This window comes from Rutidosis leptorrhynchoides, chromosome 1, assembly GCF_046630445.1.
Source record: "Rutidosis leptorrhynchoides isolate AG116_Rl617_1_P2 chromosome 1, CSIRO_AGI_Rlap_v1, whole genome shotgun sequence".
NCBI classification, from domain to species: Eukaryota; Viridiplantae; Streptophyta; class Magnoliopsida; order Asterales; family Asteraceae; genus Rutidosis; species Rutidosis leptorrhynchoides.
This window is the reverse complement of record NC_092333.1, coordinates 123,323,316-123,331,130: the sequence shown is the minus strand read 5'-3', so window position 1 is coordinate 123,331,130 and position 7,815 is coordinate 123,323,316. Positions and strand designations below refer to the sequence as shown.

The 7,815-nt window shown below is 33.5% G+C and overlaps 1 non-coding gene across 1 annotated transcript; it reads right to left on the bottom strand.

Moving 5' to 3' along the window:
* Positions 1–1,714: 1,714 nt before the first annotated feature.
* On the bottom strand, positions 1,715–1,821 carry LOC139887186 (small nucleolar RNA R71). Its single transcript, XR_011773026.1, has one exon. It is a non-coding gene; the product is annotated as a small nucleolar RNA R71 (small nucleolar RNA).
* Positions 1,822–7,815: the final 5,994 nt, after the last annotated feature.

The window sequence follows — 7,815 nt, the reverse complement described above, 5'->3', positions numbered from 1 at the left end:
TTATTAATCTAAAACCCTATTTAGGGTTATATATTTTATAATTTAATTTAGTTTTTATATTTAATTTGTATTTTTATGTTTAATTAGTTTATTTAAAATTTAAAATTAATAGTTTTATTAAATAAATAATATAAAAATAATATTTTTATAAAAATTGTAATTTTTACAACTTTTTATATATTTTTATATTTTGTCCCTTTTTAATAGTTTTAGCGTAATATTTGTATTTTTCGCTCGTATTTATTTTTAATTCATAGTTTTGCCATAGTTATTTTTATTTCTAGATTTTTAGGCATTGCCGTAAAATCCCTTAAGTACTTTTTCTTTAGATTAAGATTTAGGTGCTTTAGAATTTTGCGACGCCTTTTTAAGTTTTAGTACCTTTTTAAGTTATTTCCATTTGGGATATAGTTTTACTTGTAAGCTTTAAGACGCAACTTTTAGTTTTAAATTTTTAGTTCCTTTTTAAGTTTAGACGCGCTATTTTCTTATTTCTCGACGCCTTTTACCTATGTATCAATTATCATTCCAATTAGTAATCTCAATTTGCGATTATAATTTTAAGTTAGTGGTAGTAATAAGGTTGGGTTAGGCGAATGTTTTAAAGTTTTATAAGTCACTCTTTTTATTTCTTATTTTTCAACATCTTTTCTTTTCTTTTTCGACCTTTTTCCGACGCACTCTTTTTCTTTCTTATTTCTCGCTATTCTAGTTTTTAGGACATAGATTTTTATTCTACTTCTTATCTAAATTTCTTAAAATTACGAAAATTTATTTTAAGTGGTTAAATTGATAGACATCAAAATTTTCTGGTTCGTAGTAATAGTTGGATTTGTACGTGGACCGGGTTATTGGAGCCAAACAGTCCTCAATTATATTGAGACCAAACGAATCCTGCCCCTCTGCTGCATCTTTTGGCTATTCTAAACGTGGGCAAAATCAGAAAAGTCTATTAATTGGATAACTTATATAATTTTTCTTTCCTTTTAAAAACTAATAGGATATTTAGTGAATGCACCGAGCAAGACGTTCACCACCTTTTGTACGTTCACCACCTGTAACTAGATCAAGACATTTAGCAAATATTACCGCCGTTGATTTTTCTTTAGAATCTTCATCCAGTCGACCAAGTACTCCAGTTCAAATTTCCGATAATCCATTTTTTGAACCCGACCTCACAATTGAGAATCCGGAGAATATTCAGGGACGATTCATAGATCCTGAACCACTAAACTTTCCTACAGAACCACCAATCATTCAAACAGAGATTGTTGAGGAACGAACCATTAAATCAGAATCCTCCAGTGATTCCGATTCAACAAATTCAATTATGGAGAATCTGGAACCTTTAAGTATGGAAGACCGAATGAGAGCTAAACGCACTGGCCAAGGTCACGCAATTACTCATCCAGACATTAATGCGCCAGATTATGAAATCAAAGGACAAATTCTACACATGGTGACTAATCAATGCCAATTTAGTGGTGCGCCGAAGGAAGATCCAAATGAACATCTACGTACCTTTAATAGGATCTGCACACTATTTAAAATCCGAGAAGTTGAGGATGAACAGATATATCTCATGTTATTTCCCTGGACTTTAAAGGGAGAAGCCAAAGATTGGTTGGAATCGTTACCTGAAGGGGCGATTGATACATGGGACGTTTTAGTTGAAAAATTTCTTAAACAATTCTTTCCTGCATCTAAAGCCGTAAGACTTCAAGGAGAAATTGTTACGTTTACACAGAAACCGAATGAAACTCTATATGAGGCGTGGACAAGATTTGAAAAGTTATTAAGAGGATGTCCGCAACATGGTTTAGATACCTGCCAAATAGTACAAATATTCTACCAAGGATGCGACATCACTACAAGAAAAGACATCGATATAGCAGCTGGTGGTTCCATTATGAAGAAAACAGAAACTGATGCTTACAAAATTATTGATAACACTGCTTCCCACTCACATGAGTGGCACCAAGAAAAAGATATCGTTAGATCATCTAAAGCAGCTAGAGCCGATTCTAGCCATGACTTAGATTCCATTTCCGCAAAGATAGATGCTGTCGAGAGACGAATGGAAAAGATGACTAAAGATATTCACTCAATATGAATTAGTTGTGAGCAGTGTGGAGGACCACATTTGACAAAAGATTGTCTCAGTATTGAATTAACAATGGAACAAAGAGAGAATGTTTCATATCTAAACCAAAGGCCTGGAAATAATTATCAGAATAATTATCAACCGCCAAGACCGATTTACAATCAAAACCAGAATTATAACCGAAATATTCCATACAACAACCAACAAGGTCCTAGCAATCAACAAGTATCCAATAATACTTACAATCAGCAAAGACCTAATTTTCAAAATAAACCACCACAACAAACCGATGATAAAAAGCCGAATTTAGAAGATATGATGACGAAGCTAGTTGAAACTCAAACGCAGTTTTTCACATCTCAAAAACAAACTAATGAACAAAATGCTCAAGCATTTAGAAATCAACAAGCTTCTATTCAAAATCTGGATCAAGAAGTAAGTAACCTAGCAAGGTTAATAGGTGAAAGAAAACCGGGAAGTTTACCTAGTGATACAAACGCTAACCCCCGGAATGAAACAGCTAAAGCCATTACCACAAGAAGTGGTACAACACTTAAACCACCTGAAATACCTGTAACTTCTGATGAAGCTATTCCTACTCCACAAGAACCACAACCTGATCAAGATAAGGAAAAAGAACCGGTAGTTGAGAAGGTTAATGAAGATAACACAGTTAAGGCTAAACCTTATGTTAAACCATACCAACCACCACTTCCTTACCTGAGTAAAATGAAAAAAAAGAAACTTGAAGCCGAGCAATCCAAATTCTTGGATATGTTTAAACAGATAAATGTAAATCTTACTTTCATTGATGTGATTTCAGGAATACCTAGATATGCTAAATTTCTGAAAGATCTGATCACAATAGAAAGAAAATGGAAGAACTCTCGGCTGTTACTATGAATGCTAATTGTTCAGCAGTGCTGTTGAATAAGATACCAGAAAAACTATCTGATCCAGGAAGTTTCACAATTCCATGTTTTCTGGGTAGTCTTAGTTCAATAGAAGCATTAGTAGACTTAGGTGCTAGTATAAATCTAATGCCGTATTCACTATACGCTAAACTAGACCTTGGAGAATTGAAACCAACAAGAATAAGCATACAACTAGCCGATCGATCAATAAAATATCCTAGAGGGATAATGGAGAACATGCTAGTTAAAGTTGGTACTTTAGTATTTCCAGTAGATTTTGTTGTTCGGGACATGGAAGAAGATTCTCAAGTTCCTCTCATATTAGGAAGACCATTCTTAAACACGGCTAAAGCAATGATAGACGTGTTCGGTAAGAAATTGACCCTAAGTATAGAGGACGAGAGTGTTACCTTTTCAGTTGATAGAGCAATGCAACAACCACAATCTGCAGATGATACATGTTATTATATTCAAACTATAGATTCACATGCAGAATTATTAGAAGAATTTCCAGAATTACAAGGAACAGGAGAATGCTCTTTAGGAAGGTAATGAACCAATTAATGAAGCTGAAATGTTAGCTACACTAATAGCTAATGGATATGAACCAACAATAGAAGAAATTCAAATGCTAAAAGAAAAAGACAGATATCGATATAAATCATCGATAGAAGAACCTCCGAAATTAGAGTTAAAGCCACTTCCAAACCATTTGGAATACGCTTATTTACATGGTGAATCTGAATTACCTGTAATAATATCGTCTTCTCTTACTAAAAATGAGAAATCACAACTCATTTCTGTGTTGAAAGCTTATAAACCAGCCATTGCATGGAAGATTCATGATATTAAAGGAATAAGTCCTTCGTATTGCACACATAAAATCCTTATGGAAGAAGGTCATAAAACGTATGTGCAACGCCAACGAAGACTAAATCCTAATATGCAAGATGTAGTTAAGAAAGAGATTATTAAACTGCTAGATACAGGTTTAATATATCCAATTTCTGATAGTCCATGGGTAAGCCCAGTTCAATGCGTACCTAAGAAGGGTGGCATGACTGTCATTACAAATGAAAAAAATGAGCTTATTCCTACAAGGACTGTAACAGGATGGCGTGTATGTATTGATTATCGAAAATTAAATGACGCCACCAGAAAAGATCACTTTCCCTTACCTTTCATTGATCAAATGTTGGAAAGATTAGCCGGAAATAGTTACTATTGTTTTCTAGATGGATTTTCCGGATATTTTCAAATTCCAATAGCACCCGAAGATCAAGAGAAAACCACATTCACGTGCCCTTATGGTACTTTTGCTTACAAACGCATGCCATTTAGACTTTGCAACGCCCCTGCAACCTTTCAAAGGTGCATGATGGCGATTTTTCACGACATGATAGAAGAATGCATGGAAGTTTTCATGGATGACTTTTCAGTCTTCGGTGATACATTTGAATCATGTCTAGTTAATCTTGAACGAATGCTGACTAGATGCGAACAGTCAAATCTAGTACTTAATTGGGAGAAATGCCATTTCATGGTTAAAGAAGGCATTGTTCTTGGACATAAAATTTCAAAGGAAGGAATTGAAGTGGATAGAGCTAAAGTAGATGTAATTGCTAAACTTCCACATCCAACCAATGTTAGAGGAGTTAGGAGTTTTCTAGGGCATGCCGGTTTTTATCGACGTTTCATAAAAGATTTTTCTAAAATTGCCACTCCTATGAATAAACTCCTAGAAAAAGATGCTCCATTCATCTTTTCAGATGAATGCATCAAATCTTTTAATATTCTTAAAGAGAAACTAACTAATGCGCCGATCATGATAACACCAAATTGGAATCTACCGTTTGAATTAATTTGCGATGCAAGTGATTTTGCAATGGGAGCCGTTTTAGGACAAAGGATTGAAAAACGATTTCAACCTATATATTATGCTAGTAAGACGTTACAAGGAGCACAAACGAACTATACAACTACTGAAAAAGAACTCCTTGCTATTGTCTTTGCTTTTGACAAATTTCGATCATATCTCGTTCTAGCAAAAGCGGTGGTCTATACCGACCATTCTGCTCTTAGATACCTATTTTTGAAACAAGATGCTAAACCACGATTAATCCGTTGGATCTTACTCTTACAAGAGTTCGATATTGAAATCCGAGATAAAAAAGGAGCAGAAAATCTCGCCGCTGATCATCTTTCTCGTCTTGAAAATCCCGAATTAGAAGTTCTAAATGAATCGGCCATACAAGACAACTTTCCTGATGAATATCTATTGAAGATAGATTATAATGAAATTCCATGGTTTGCAGACTATGCAAATTATTTAGTATGTGGATTCCTTGAAAAAGGATTATCGTACCAAAAACGAATGAAATTCTTCAGTGATATAAAACACTATTTTTGGGAAGATCCACATCTTTTTAAAAGTTGTCCAGATGGAATAATACGCCGATGTATATTCGGAGATGAATCCAGTAAAATATTAAACCATTGTCACACAGGACCAACAGGAGGGCATTATGGGCCTCAATTAACAGCAAGAAAAGTTTATGAAGCTGGATTCTATTGGCCTACAATTTACAAAGACGCACACCTTCTTTGCAAATCCTGTGATGCTTGTCAAAGGGCCGAAAAAATAAGTCAACGTGATGAAATGCCACAAAATGTTATCCAAGTATGTGAAGTATTTGACATTTGGGGTATTGACTTTATGGGTCCATTTCCAAAATCTCATAATAATCTCTATATTCTCGTAGCCATTGATTATGTATCTAAATGGGCGGAAGCACAAGCTCTCCCAACTAACGATGCACGAGTTGTAGTCAACTTTTTAAAACGTCTTTTTGCAAGGTTTGGAACACCAAAAGCTTTAATAAGTGATCGGGGAACTCATTTCTGTAATAATCAACTTGAGAAAGTTCTCAAAAGATATGGAGTAACTCATAAAATCTCCACCGCATATCATCCACAAACAAGTGGACAAGTTGAAAATACCAACCGAGCTTTAAACGTATTCTAGAGAAAACCGTAGGATCAAATCCGAAGAAATGGTCCATTAAATTGGAGGATGCACTCTGGGCATTTAGAACAGCCTACAAAACTCCAATTGGAACCACATCTTTTAGACTTGTTTATGGAAAAGCATGTCATCTTCCAGTAGAAATTGAACACAAAGAATTTTGGGCTTTGAAGACATGTAATCTTGATATACATGAAGCTGGACGTCTACGATTAAGTCAACTAAACAAATTAGAAGAGTTAAGACATGAAGCATACGAAAATTCATTAATCTATAAAGAAAAAATGAAGAAATGGCATGATAAAAGAATTAGAAGTTTAAAAGAATTTAAAGAAGGAGACAGAGTTCTTCTTTTCAATTCACGATTCAAGCTATTTCCTGGAAAATTGAAATCAAGATGGTCTGGACCATTCATAGTTAAAAGAGTTTTTCCATACGGGACAGTAGAATTGATAAATTCAAATGGGATTGAATTTAAAGTTAATGGTCACAGAGTTAAACACTACATAGATAGTCCGATGGAATTCGATAATGAAGTTAATCACAATTTCGATACCACAGCTAACTAAGTGTGGGGAGAATCAAGTCTTTAAAGGATAATATGTATTTCTGTTAGAGTTAGATTGTCTGTTTTCGTGTAGTTCTCGAAAATGGAACCCGAATGGTCTTTCCCTAGCAGACCCTAAAGAACTAGTCTTCTCCCCCCATTCTGAATTTTTATTTTTTTAGGTTTTTACGAAATGAAGACTGCCTGTGAACTAAACCATGGTCTAATGCTACACGCTTTGATCACTAAACGTAATAATGACACACTTCCGAGTGAAATAGTATCAGTAATCAGAGAAAGATTGGACAGAGTAAGAAAAGAATCCAGATGCGAAGATAATAAGTTACAATTTGGTAAAGGAAAATCAAAATCCGCAGCGAAAAGAAGAGCACGACACCTTGAAAGATGTCACAAATGCGGAAAATGGTCACATGGAGGTAAATGTTCAAATAATCAAACCTATTCAAATACCGAATTTGTTACTTTATGCAGAGACGGACCGTTCATATGTTTAGAAGAAAAAACACTGAATGCTCGAGGTTACGCCTATGTAGCTATGGAAAACCAATTAAACCGACTATCTTATGAATGGGATAGATCATATAACTAAGAATACTATCTCACAGGTAAGTCTGTACAGTTTTTATTTTTTTTAACCTTTTGATAATAAACGCTAATTTGTTCGCTATAAAGTATTAAATTGGTATTAAATAAAATTAGGTTTGGCGACCGAAATTGTTGATATCATACAAAAATTTATTACATCACTGCGAAATTTAACGTTTATTCTTAAGGTATAAATATCTTTAATCAATCAACCCAAAATATTTCAAAAATTCGTCATGAGTTAAATTAGGTCATGGAACCGAAATTACTTTACCGAAAAGAGGGGCGCATATTTTTGATAATATTTGATTGATTAAAGTGGGATAAAAAGCCAAAAAGATTTTTAATTTTATTTTTACCATGTTTTTAAAATTAATATATAAATCTTAAATTAATATTGTAAACTTTGTAAAATCAATATATTTAAAATTGTAAATATTCGAAAAATTAATATAAGTTTGGTGTGAATTTATAATATGAATTTTTAAATTAAGTTTGGTGTGAATTTTTAATTTTTAAAATATGAATTTTATTTTTATGCATTTTAAATTTAAGTTTGGTGTGAATTTTTAATATTAATTTTGAATTTTATGCATTTTTAAATTTAAGTTGTGTGAAA